At 43.2% G+C, this 13,097-nt stretch overlaps 1 pseudogene; it reads left to right on the top strand.

The window, feature by feature from the left end:
* Nucleotides 1–10,207, top strand: part of LOC101348641 (ubiquitin carboxyl-terminal hydrolase 10 pseudogene) — a 35,083-nt pseudogene extending 24,876 nt beyond the window's left edge.
* Nucleotides 10,208–13,097: the final 2,890 nt, after the last annotated feature.

Here is a 13,097-nt window from a genome sequence, read left to right as displayed (position 1 = left end):
TCTGTCAGTTTTCTCACTCCATTTGGTGCTTGGCTGAGTTCTTTATCTCTTCATTTGATGTTTTAGGGTTTCAGGATTGTTGTATTCTCTGTTTGGCTTAGTTTTTTGGATCTTTGCTGTGGAGCGACGGTGTGGTGCTTCTGCCTAGAGTGCCATTTTGCCGGAACTTGATCTTTCCATTTCTTAAACTCAGAGTGAACACTTTTGTTTCATGACCTTTGAATCTGCCCTTCTATCTGTTTGGAATGTTCTCCCCTGTTCTACTCCACCCCCCTTCACCTGAATTACTCCTACTCATTATTCCTCCAGAAAACCTTCCCTCACTCTCCAAGTTTGAGTTAGTGGCTGCTCCTAGGACTCTGTATGTCCCTAACCTTAACATGATCACCTTGTGTTACGACTGCCTGTTTCCTTGTACAAACAAAAGACTTCCCACAAAGCTGTAGTGCCAAAGCAGCAGGACCATGTCTGTTTTATCTCCACCAGCACCCCAGCACCTATCAGGGCGTCTTGCTCATAAATGTCTGTTGGATGAGTTGAAAGGTCGTTGGAGAACTGCAGGAGAATGTGTTCCAGGAATAGGATGTTGCTGCATGAGAGAAGATCGTGATAATATTGCACATTGAGAATCCTAGAACAAGACACTAAGTGTCTTTGCTGCAACTTCTGTTGACACATGTGGAAAGAAGAGAGGGCTCAGCTGGCTAGGAATTAATTTGCCTGGTGGCCCAGCAAGCCTCATGAGAAAAGAGACTGAAGAGAAAGCCTGCTCAAGGTGAAGTCCAAGCAGTAGGGAAAAGACAATCCCCTGCCTATTGTGCTGACAGGGGAGTTGCGCCTTGAGGAGTAGTCAGGTGGACAGCTTGGGGCAGAGACCATGGGCGGGGTTGGTAAGGAAGATGTGGGTTATGAGTGCAGCATCACTCAAATTGCCTGCAAGTGCAGCCCATCAGAGAACCTTGGCTGCCCTTTATTATTAATGTGTTCATGTCCCTCTCCTTGAGATAAAAGTGTGGTTTGGGGACAAATTCAGGGCAAGAAATCCTGTGTTTGCAAATGTGGTCATTGATTTGGGGCTTGGGTCTAAGCCAGTTGCTGCCAAGTCAACTTCAACTCATGGCAACCTCATGTGTGTCAGAGTAGGACTGTGCTCATAGGGTTTTCAATGGCTTTTTGGAAGTAGATTGCCAGGCCTTTCTTCCAAGTAACCTCTGGGTGGACTTGAACCTCCAACCTTTCAGTTAACTGGCAAGCACGGTAACCATTTTCACCACCCACGGGCTCTAAAAGATAATTAAGTCCATGCTTTAATATACTCTATCTAAAGCAAGCAAGCAAACTTTCAGCATAAGATATTCTGAAGTGACTTCCCTTCTTGCTCTTTTTCTCCTTCGAAATTTATGGTGAATGTCGTGGTCAAAAGAAACACCCCCCCCCCACTGAGGTTCTTAAGAGTCCCTGTGTGTCACAAATGCTTAAGCTCTGCGAAAACCCTATGGAACAGTTGTACTCTGTAACACATGGGGTTACCATGAGTTGGAGTCAATTCTATGGTAACTAACAAAAACTGAACTTCTTACAGCAGAGTTCAGTGGTCTGCTGTCTTTGCATGACTACTTCATTCTCTCCCGCCATAAGAAGAGTTTTCATGGTGAGGCCAACATGAAAAAAGAGCACTGGTTAGAGTTACTGGCATAATGCGTCAAGAAAGGACACATTCTTTGAAGGATTTTGCTATAAAGTCTATTTTATTGGAGATTAATATTGCCACTCCTGCTCTTTTTTTGGTTACCGTTTGCTTGATATATTTTTTTCCATTCTTTGAGTTTTTGTTTGTTTATGTCTTTGTGTCTAAGGTGTGTCTTTTGTAGCACTATATAGATGGATCATTTTTTTTTAATCCATTCTGCCACTCTCTGTCTCTTTACTGATGCATTTATGCCATTTACATTCAGTGTAATTATCAATAGGTATGCATTTACTGCTGTCATTTTGTTGTATTGTGTGTGGTATTGACAGTTTCTTTGTTCCACTTAATTTTCTGTGCTGAATTCTTTTTGTTTGTGAATTTTCTTTTCATTTCTTTAGTTGTTGTTGATTTTGTGTTTATTGAGTCTTTATGGTTTTCTTCTTTTTTATTTTGATGGGTAGGTTTGTTAGCTTCCTTTGTGGTTACCTTGAAATATGCCTTTATTTTCCTAAATTTAAACCAGTCTTTCATTTCTTGATATCGCCTGACTTCCTCTTCATATGAAAGTTCTATAACTACATCGTTTATTCCCTCTTTTTTGTTTTGACATTGTCGTCGTTTACATAATGACGTCTCTGGTTTCCTATTTTCAGTCTTTTAGCTCTGTTTTATTTTTGAGAATTCCCTGTTTGGGTTGGTATCTGGTTGATCTGTCCTGTGTCCTAATCTTGAATTATTGTCTGATGTTGTTGGTTCTTTAACCAGAGAACTCCTTTTAATATTTCTTGTAATTTTGGTCTGGTTTTTACATATTCCCTTAATTTCTATTTATCTGGAACTGTCCTAATTTGACCGTTGTATTTCAGAGACAATTTTACTGGATATATAATTCTTGGCTGGCAGTTTTTTTCCTTCAAGGCTTTGTGTATGTCATCCTATTGCCTTCTTGCCTGTATGGTTTCTGCTTAGTAATCAGAGTTTAATCTTGTTGGTTCTCCTTTGTAGGTGACTTTTTGTTTTACCCTAGCTGCACTCAGGATTCTTTCTTTGCCTTTGATTGTGGCAAGTGTGGTTATAATATGACTTAGTGACTTTCTTTTGGGGTCTGTCTTGTATAGGGTTCATTGAGCTTCTTGAATGAATATCTTCTCGAGTTTCATGATATTAGGACAGTTTTCTGCCAACAAATCTTCAACAATTCTCTCTGTGTTTTTCATTATCTCCCCTCCCCGCTCCCATTCTGGAACTCCGATCACACATAAGTTTTTCCTCTTGATAGTGTCCCACATAATTCTTAGGCTTTCTTCATTTTTCTTCTTTTTTTTCCTGATTTTTCCTCAAACAAATTGGTGTCAAGCGATTTGTCTTCAATCTCACTAGTTTTGTCTTCCGTTGTCTCAATTCTGCCCCTATGTCTTACTATTGAGTTGTCTAATTCTGAAATTTTATTGTTAATCTTTTGGATTTCTAGTTGCTGTTTTTGCATGATTTCTAGTAGCCTATTTATTCGTTGTTTTGTTCTTGTATTGTTTTCCTGAATTTGTCTGTTGCTTTGTCTGTGTTTTCCTTGGTTTTGTCTGTGTTTTCCCTGATCTCTTTCTTGGTCTTTTGGAGAGCTCTGTATATTAGTCTTTTGAATTCTTTATCAGGTAGTTCCATTGCTTTATCTTCCTCTGGAAGGTTTTGTGGTTCTTTATTTTGGTTACTTGCTGGAGCTATCTTGTCCTGCTTCTATATGAGATTTGGTATTGTCTGTTGTTTCCAAGGCATCAAGAAGTTATTTTATTTATTTATTTACTGTACATTTGCTCCCTGCATCCTGAATTTTTGTTCGTTTGTTTGGTTTGAAGTATCTGAGTAGGCTGGGCATATATTCTACTCTGGTCACTAATCTGGCCACATTGAAGCTCTCCCCTCCTGCCTTCAGGTGGGCAGAACAGTGACTAGGTGTGTGAACATGGGTCCCTGTTTGCTGTTCTTGCAGGGATGCTGAGAATGTAGGTGGTGTTTTTTGTGAAGTGATATGTCTGTCCTGCTGGTCACCTGGCCATGGGTTCAGGGAGTGTTCTTCCTTGTTGTTGGGTTGGGTGTTGTGTGTGCACTCCACCCATGTTGGATGGTCAGAACAAAGGTGCCTGGGTCTTTGGTTACCAGGTGATTGGTGCAGAGACTCTCACTGACTGTCCTGGGTAGGCAGGGCTGCCTGGGGGTGTTCAGAGCAGGCACAAGCCTCTGGTTGCAGTGGGGAGCGAGGGAGGGGGATGTTGGCTACCCATGGGTTCCTGATTGGAGGGCGTGCTCCTGTCTGCTAGAGTGCGTCATGGGGGATGTTGTGTAGCTGGTCCTTGGTTGCCTGGTGGCTTTGGATGGAGGGACTGGGGGGGGGGTGCCACCAGTCCTCAGGCCCCCATCGTGGGTAGCTCAGTGGAGTGGGCAGTACTGCCAGCCCTCAGGTCCCTGGCATGGGTGGTTGAGCTCCCATCTTAAGGGGTGGAGCCATGGTGAATGTCACAGGTCTACAACTCCCACTTAGCTGCTGCAGGTGAAGTGGGCTTCAGCTGAAAATGCTGCACACCTTGCCCCAATTTGGTTACACTGTGCCAGCTGGGTCAGCAAGGTGCTGGCATGGGTGACTGGATGGGGTGGATGGTGCTGCAAGCCTGTGGACACCCTGCAGCAGTGGTTGGGAGAAATGAAGGGCACCTGGGGCCAGGCCAAGAGCTACTGGCTTAGAGGATAGGGCGGTGTCGAATGCCAGGGGTCCTCAGCTCCTGCTTAGCTGGTGAAGTGAGCTTCAGCTGGGAATGCTACCTACCTTGACCCAATTTGGCCACGCTATGCCGGCTCAGCCAGCCAGGTGCTGGCATGAATGACCAGAGGGGGTGAAGGCGCTGCAAATCCATGGACCCCTAAAGCTGATGGTAGGCTAAAAGATGGGTGCCTTCAGACTGGGGCTGTGAGTTCCCAGCTTAGGGGGTGTGGAGGTGTTGAATGCCACCAGACTGGTGTCAGAGTGGGGAGGGGTTAGGAGAGGGGGAGGGAGAGCTCCTCAGCCCATGGGGCTCTGGCATAGGGGGGTTGGGGTTTGTGTGGTGGGTTGTGTGCATGCACTTAATTTTCACAGGGCTGGAGTCACTCCTGGCTGACTCTGGGGGTGCATGCAGAGTCAATCCTGCTTAGCTGCACCACATGGGGTGGGTTTCAGCTGGAGATGCTGCTGCTTCTCAATGTGTCCACACTGTGCAGGTTCAGCTAGAATGAGGCTGACAATCCATAATTCTCCATTTCCGCTGTTTTTGAATTGTCTTTCCTTCCACCTGTCGGTCCATCTGATTCTTTAGCCTTGTCTTTGATGCTTAGGGTTCCTAGAATGTCCAATTCACTTCTTTTTTTGTTGTAAGAGGAACACGAAGCGTTTGACTACTCTGCCATCTTGGCCTGCCTTAGGCCACATTCTTTGGGGGAATCAAAGAATTCTTTGAGGAAATCAAAAGATTCAAGAGTTAAAGACCTCTAGTTGTGCAGTGGTTAAGTGCTCAACTGCTAACCGAGTAGTTGGCAGTTTGAACCCACCAGCGGCTACACGGGAGAAAGGTGTGACAGTCTGCTTCCATAAAGATCACAGCCTTGGAAACTGTATGGGGCTGTTCTACTCTGTCCTGTCAGATCGCTATGAGCTGGAATTCAACTCTAAAGCAATGGGTTTGGTTTGGTTTTTTGGTTCAAGAAGTAATAGACCTCTTATTCCCAAAACAGGAAAAAGAAGTAATGATAAATTTTGGGAGAATTGACATATTAACAATATTGAATCTTCTGATCCATGAACACAATGTATCTCTAATTTTAATTCTCTCAGCAACATTTTGTACTTTAAAGTGTGCACCTCTTGTTCTTTCAACTCAAGGAGATCTCTAGGCTCGGTCTGGATTCTTCCTCCTTGTGCTGCAGTCTGGGAACTCTCTCCAGGCAATAAGCTAGGGCAATCCAAGGACTCACTCATTTGTCTCCTGTATCTCAAAGATCACTGCCGTATGTTGCTTAATGTCCAATGTTTGAAAATCACTGTTTTGTATATTTAGGGCTTGTTTTTCTTTCTTTTAGTGTTTTAGGTGAGAGACTAAATCTGGTTCCTATTACCCCCTTTTTACCAGAATCAGAAATCTCCTATTTAATTTTTAATAGCAGACTTTCCCCTGCTTGCATGGTTACACAAAGAAAATCTAAAGCAGTTCTATGCTTGTTAATGTTCATCGGCCAAATATCTGATTTGTAACAATGCTGTATGATCAATTTGTCAGGCTTGAAAGGAAGAGAATGCAGAGTAGTAGAAGAGTATATTCATCAAGGAGTCAGTCTATAAACACAAAAAATGATGCTCAACCTCATAAATAGCCAAAAGGCAAACTGCAACCACAAAGAGATGGCATTTTACACACACCACATTGGCAGAAATTTTAAAAGCTGGGTAATACCTAGTGTTGAAGAGGATGTAGAACAATTGAACTTTCACTCTCTACTGTTGGAAGCAGGAAATTGGTACAGCCACAATGGAAAAAAGCTTGGCATTACCTAGAGTCTTAGTTTAGATTCTTTAGAAAATAAAGACTGAAGCAAAGTTTCTTTGCTAACAGTTTACCGGGAAGCACAGTACCCAAGCAGGCGTGAAGGACACGGGAGAGCGAGGCAGAGGAGAGTTGCATTACTGAGCTAACCACTGCTTCTTATCAAGCATGTTTGACTGACTGAGCTCATGAATGGATCTGTCTTTAGAGAGGACATGTGAATGACTATGTCTCAAGATGTCCTTCTGAGGCAGAATGGAGAAGGAATTTACCTGCTCATTCCTTCCCACCTTTTATCCACCTAACCCCTCATTGATCCAGGGTTGCCCCATCAGGATTTGACTCCCGTGTACTTTCAGGTTACATCTGGCCCCTCCAACTACTGGGAATCCAGACTGCACAGCCAGCAACCTGTGCTTCATCTGAGTGTGGTGAGGAAGGAGTCAGGAACAGACAGCTGAGGCAGAAACTGCATAAAGTTGGACCCTCACAGGACTGATTGCTGCAGAGACAGGTAGGGCAGAATGTGTAGCCAGTTTCCCAGAGATGGAAGAGGCTGAGAAGATCTGAGATATCATATGAGAAATGTCTGATGCACCAGCAAAGGTGAACATGTGTATACTGTGGGTCTTAACAATTCCACTTCTGGATATACCGTACAGAGAAACACACACACATGCACCAAGAGATAAGTTCCTGTGTAGGAATGCTCATGGCAGTATTGTTCAAAATGACCATAAACTTCAAAAGTCTACCATCTCTTGAAAGAATACAGAAATTGTGGTGGTTTATTCATAAAATAGAATAATTATAGAGCAGTGAAAATGACCTACAGCTACACACATCAGTATGAATGAACCTAGTAATGTTAAACTCTATAAAAAATCAATTCCCAGAAGAATGTGTACAGTTTAGCTGCAAATTCTGTAGAGTTAAAACATGCTCAATTAAATCATATGTTATTTAGAGATACATACTTATAACAAAAAGCAAGAGTATGGGGATAGGGAGGGAGATGGTGTTGGGGAGAGACATACAAGAAACTTCTAAAGTAATTGTGATATTTTATTGTTGAAGCTAAGTGGACATGAGCATTCTTTTATTTTATTTCAATTATACATATGTATTTTATACATTTTTAATGTATGGTGTATTTTTTCATACACACACACACACACAAAAGGCAGTGAGTTAGAAATCTTGAATTCTAGTCCCAGGTTGACCTCTAATAAGCTGTGTAACTTCGGGAAAATCATTTAATTTATTCATTGAACAAATATGTTTTATGCAGCTATTATGTGTCCAGCATTGAGCTAGGCACGGAATACAATGGTGATCAAAATTAGATGTTATTCCTGCTTTTGTGGGCTTATAGTCTAGTTGGAAAGTTAGACATTAATCAAATGATCGCCAAATGAAATATCAAATTGTAGCCCCAGTAGCGCTCTCAGAGGAGCTCTGGTGGCACAGTGGTTAAAGCGCTCAACTGCTAACTGACAGGTTGGTTGTTCAAACCCACCAGCTGCACCTCAGGAGAAAGATGGGGCAGTCTGCTTCCGTAAAGATTACAGTCTTGGAAACCCTATAGAGTAGTTGTACTTTGTCCTACAGGGTCACTATGAGTCGGAATTGACTTGATGGCAGTGGGTTTAGTTTTTGGTTTTAGTGTTATAAAGGAGCAGGACACCGTGCCATGAGAGCACAGCAGGAGGCCTGAGTTTGCTTGGGGTCAGGAAGTGACAGGTATTAGGGTATCTGATGCATTAGTAGGAGTTTAGCCATACAAACATGGGGATGGAAAAAAGGACTTGAAATCAAGGGGGCAGCATGTGCCATGGTCCTGTAATGGAGGCAAACATGATGGGTGTGAGGAGCTGAGTAGGGGACGAGTTGGGAGAGGAGGTTCCAAAGCCAGGCAGACTGTTGAGTGTCCTAGACACTACCCATGTCACAATGGACAGACAGATGCAGCCCTTGCCTTCTGTACCCTTATATTCTAGTGGACGAGACAGACCAAAAACCAAGTATATGGCAAATACATAAAATACTTGCTAGTGTGATAAGATCTATGAAGGCTGAGATAGAGAACTGCTCGGGAAGGAACAACTCTAGATAGCATGGCCCACAAGACCTTTCTAGCACGTGATATTTAAGCTGAGAACAAAATCATACACAGGACCTAGCCACAGGAAACGAGGCAACAGTGGTGGGGAGGAAGCTAGTGGAGACCACAATGTATACAAAGGCCCTGTGGGGGAAAGGATTCTGTTGTGTTTAAGGAAACAAAGGGGGCAAGTGGTTTAGTAGTAGAATTCTTGCCTTCCATGCAGGAGACCCAGGTTCGATTCCCAGCCTATGTACTTCATATGCAGCCACCACCCGTCTGCCAGTGGAGGCTTTTGTGGTGCTATGATGCTGAACAGGTTTCAGCAGAGCTTCCAAACTAAGATGAGCTAGGAAGAAATGTCTGGCGATCTACTTCCCAAAATCGGCCTATCAAAACCCTATGGAGGCGGCAGCCGATGCAAGTGTGTATGTGCGGGGACAAGATAGCGGCGGCGGGGGAAGCAGCGTGAGGAGTCCGGAGGCGCGCCGAGTCCCATGGAAACGGGCTACCGTGGCCCTCCACAGCCCGCAGTATATTTTTGGAGATTTTAGCCCTGATGAGTTCAATCAATTCTTTGTGACGCCTCGTTCTTCAGTTGAGCTTCCTCCATACAGTGGAACAGTTTTGTGTGGCACACAGGCTGCAGATGAACTACCCGATGGACAAGAATATCAGAGAATTGAGTTTGGAGTTAATGAAGTGATTGAACCCGGTGACACTTTGCCGGGAACCCCTAGCTACAGTATTTCAAGCACATTGAACCCTCAGGCACCGGAATTTATTCTTGGTTGTACAACTTCCAAAAAGATCCCTGATGACCTGGACAAAGCAGCAAACTACAGCTCCATTGAATACCAGTACCCAGGCTCTCCCCTTGCTTTGGATACTAGTTCTAATGTGGAGGCAGAAGTTTTAGAAAATGATGGTGTCTCAGGTGGTCTTGGACAAACGGAATGCAAAAGGAAGAAAAAACGGCCACCTGGATATTACAGTTACTTGAAAGACGGCAGTGATGGTAGCATTTCCACAGACACCCTGGTCAATGGCCATGCCCATCCAGCAGTCCCGAACAGTGTAAGCACGGAGGAAGCAGAATTCCTGGGTGATATGCCCCCATCGGCCGCACGCAGGACTTGTAACAGCCCTGAGAACTCCCTGGACTTTGTCAGTGACTCTCTGCCTGACAGGCCTTTCCCCAGAGCACTGGACAGTCATGCCAGGACTGCAGGGCAGCCTGAGTTGTGCCACCTGACCGATTTTGAACAGGCCTGCCTCTCTGCAGAGGCTGGCGGGGATGGCCTGTTAAGGACAGCTGTGGCTCAACCGTATGTTGGTACTGATACTACTGAGAACCTTGGAGTTGCTAATGGACAAATACTTGAATCCTCAGATGAGGGCCCAGCTGCCAACGGGGTGGAGTTGCACACGGTGGAAAGCACAGACTCGGAGCCTGCTCAACCCCAGAGTGTTTCACCGCCTGCTGATCTCGTGGCCTCGGCAGCAGGTTCTGCTCCCACCAGTCAGCCTGCTAAGTCGTGGGCTAATCTTTTCCATGATTCCAAGCCCTCTTCTTCCTCGCCCATGGCTTATGTGGAAACTAAGTATTCCCCTCCTGCCACATCCCCCTTGGTCTCTGAAAAGCAGGTTGAAGTCAAAGAAGGGCTTGTTCCAGTTTCAGAGGATCCTGTAGCCATAAAGATTGCAGGTATAGTTAAAAAGATACACATAGAAAGTGAAGACAGGAATAAATCTCATCCACTGTTGAGTGAGAATTTTAAAACTGTTTGGGCTTATCAACTATGGTGGTATAGTGTTACCAATAGCCATAGTAGATTCCCCGTCTATTAATAGGAATTTCTGAAGAATGCCTTTGTCTTAAACGTTATCTGCAAGCAAAACAATATATTTAGGCAAAATGGAGGGGGGGTTCAATCATATTTTTTATGTTCAGTGAAAAATCTGTCTTCTGCTGGCTCTTTTCTATAGACAAATTATATTTCCTCTGATCAAGTAGCTGTGCTCCATTGTGTGAATGTATAATGCACATGTCATATCTGGGTGACAACTGTTATATACCTTTGGTGTGATAAACCCTGGTTTGTACCCACTCTGCATTGTTTCTTTTTCATATTTATTAAGACATGAGGAAGCATTTTGTGAATTACCTAGAATTTTTTCCTTTTAATGACCGTTTTGGATTGAGTAGATGGATTTTATTCAGTTTTTTGCAACACCAAGGTTAGCTTTTGACAGGAAAAGAAAAATTCCAAAAGAGTTTAGCCCAGAGTTAACATTTTATTTTTAAAGTGCTAGAGCTCTGAAATAGGACCGATTCCCAGTAAAATGATACAGCTTCATAATTCACAGGTTGTTTTATAAGCTAAACTTCAAATAAGAAGCCAAAAATACAGAGGAGCATGTATGTCGATACAGGTAGTCCCCGACATGTGACGTATTCGAATTATGACGAACTGCACTTATTTTGTACATCTTACCATTAGTAATATGTACTACATACAGTGTTGCAGTGCATAATGTGGGTAATTTGCTGATGTTGTCATTTTCCTATGTTTACTCAAAGATCAGATTTATAAAGATACTGACAATTAAAAGGCAATAATAATGACAACTTTAAAAAAAAATGAAGAGGTGTTTGACTTACATCAGAACCAATTTATGTCGTCGGAATGGAACCCCATCAAAAGCCATGGACTACCTGTACATAACTAAGAATCATGAGCTATTTCTTCAGGTTTGAGTCTACTGAGAATTTTAGTAGCTGACTCTTCAGCTTCTTGTTCCATTAGCCCAGTTAAGATAAGTTATGTCATTGAATTGTTGGACTTTTTGTAACATTTTCTGAATTACCATTTTGGAGCACCTGACAGCATTTATCACCAGGATCTGGATGAGTGTGGTAACAAGCAGCAAAGTGTTCACCCTTTTATGAATGGTCAGAATGCCATCAAAAAGATTTAAAAAATATTTTGATAGCAGTAGGATGACAGCAAGAAATACTTTTTAGAAAAACATACATTTTATTCTTTATGCCCTGGTGGTACAGTGGTTGAGAGCTACAGCAAGCTACGGCTGCTAACCAAAAAGGTCAGCAATTTGAACCCACCAGTCACTCCTTGGAAACCCTATGAGGCAGTTCTACTCTGTACTATAGGGTTACCGTGAGTTGGAACTGACTCAGGGAACCCAACAACAGCAATACAAAGTGTGTTAATTTGAATAATCTTCGTGTTCTGGCATTCTTTTAAGGCAAGAAAATAGTTGATAGGCGAACTAGCATTACTCTGGACTTGATATATTTTTTAAAAGCCAATTTCTTTATTTTAGAATGTGTTCATTGCAGTGGACAGCTATCACAGTCAGGATTAAACAGTGTAAACCTCTGTATAGATAAAGTTTATTTTTAACCTAAAAAAAAAAAAAAACCCTATGGATCACGACAGTTCGATCCTCAACTGATCATGGCGATGGTGCAGGACCGAGCAGTAATTCTTTCAGTTGTGCATGAACTGTGCTGTAAAATGACCAAGTAGGAGATAAGCCTGGGAAGGAGAGAGAGGAGAGTGGTTGAAGAGGCCAGAGGAAAACAACCAGAGCATGGCATCCTGGAATTCAAAGGAGGGAAAGTCTAATAAGGAGGAGTGATCAAAAATTTCAGAATGCTGCTGAAAGGTCGAGTGCTTTGTTTGAGGACTAAAATATATCCCTTGAATTCCACAGCATCCGCATCGCTGGTGACCTTGATGTAAGCTGTTTGGGATGATAGTAGAGCCCAGCTGAAGAATATATAAGGAATAAGAAATGGAGATATGCTTTATGTCTTGCTTTAGCTATGAGGGGGAGGAAGAGTTAGGGCAGTAGCCAGAGGGGAATTTGGGGTTCAGGGATTAGAGTTCCCGGGAGGTGCAAATGGTTAATGCATTTAGTTGCTAAACTAAAGATTAGAGGTTCAGATCCAGAGGCATCGCAGAAGAAAGGCCTAGTGGTGGTCTACTTCCAGAAAATCAGCCATTGAAAACGCTATGGAGCACGGTTATACTCTGACACACATGGGGTCACCATGAGTTGGCGTCAACTCAGTGCCAACTGGTAACTGCTAGATGCTGATGGGAAAGGTATAGTTGAGAAGAAGTAGTCAAATACACAAGAACGAGGAGAGAAAATTAACAGTGTAAGGTTACCAAGGAAATAGATGGACAGAGGCTGAATGGCTTTGGAATGGAGTAGGACAGGGAGAGTAGATAAGTATAAACAAAATAGGTATATAGGTCTGGTGGTGGGAAGTTAACGAAGTTTGTGTCTGACGGCATCTATTTTCTCTGAGAAGCAGAAAGTGAGGCCATCTACTGAGTGAAGGGAGTTTGGTGGGTGTTGGAAGATTGACAAGAGTGGCAGAAATTTGAAGTAGTCACCATAGAAAGTGGGAGAATGAGCTAACCAGAGAAGTGCATAGTAGGATTGCAGGGCAGGTTGATGTCCTCACTGGGGTTGGTAATCATGAGTTGTCTCATCTGTCCTGACATGTGATGTTTCCTAATAGAGCTCAGCTGCAGATAGAGCCAATAGTTGAATTCATCTGGGTGAGTATGATGAAAAGATAGAGGGGTGAGAGTTTAGGATATTAGCAAGGATGTGATTTAAATGATGGTGCGTGGATAAAGAGGAAAAGGAAGAAAGGAGAGGACTGGTGGTGGGAGAAAATACAGGAGTCAGTAACAGC

Source organism: Trichechus manatus, unplaced genomic scaffold (genome assembly GCF_000243295.1).
Source record: "Trichechus manatus latirostris isolate Lorelei unplaced genomic scaffold, TriManLat1.0 scaffold00168, whole genome shotgun sequence".
NCBI lineage: Eukaryota > Metazoa > Chordata > Mammalia > Sirenia > Trichechidae > Trichechus > Trichechus manatus.
Note: the sequence above shows the minus strand (reverse complement) of the source record. Positions and strands in the feature narration are given on the sequence as shown.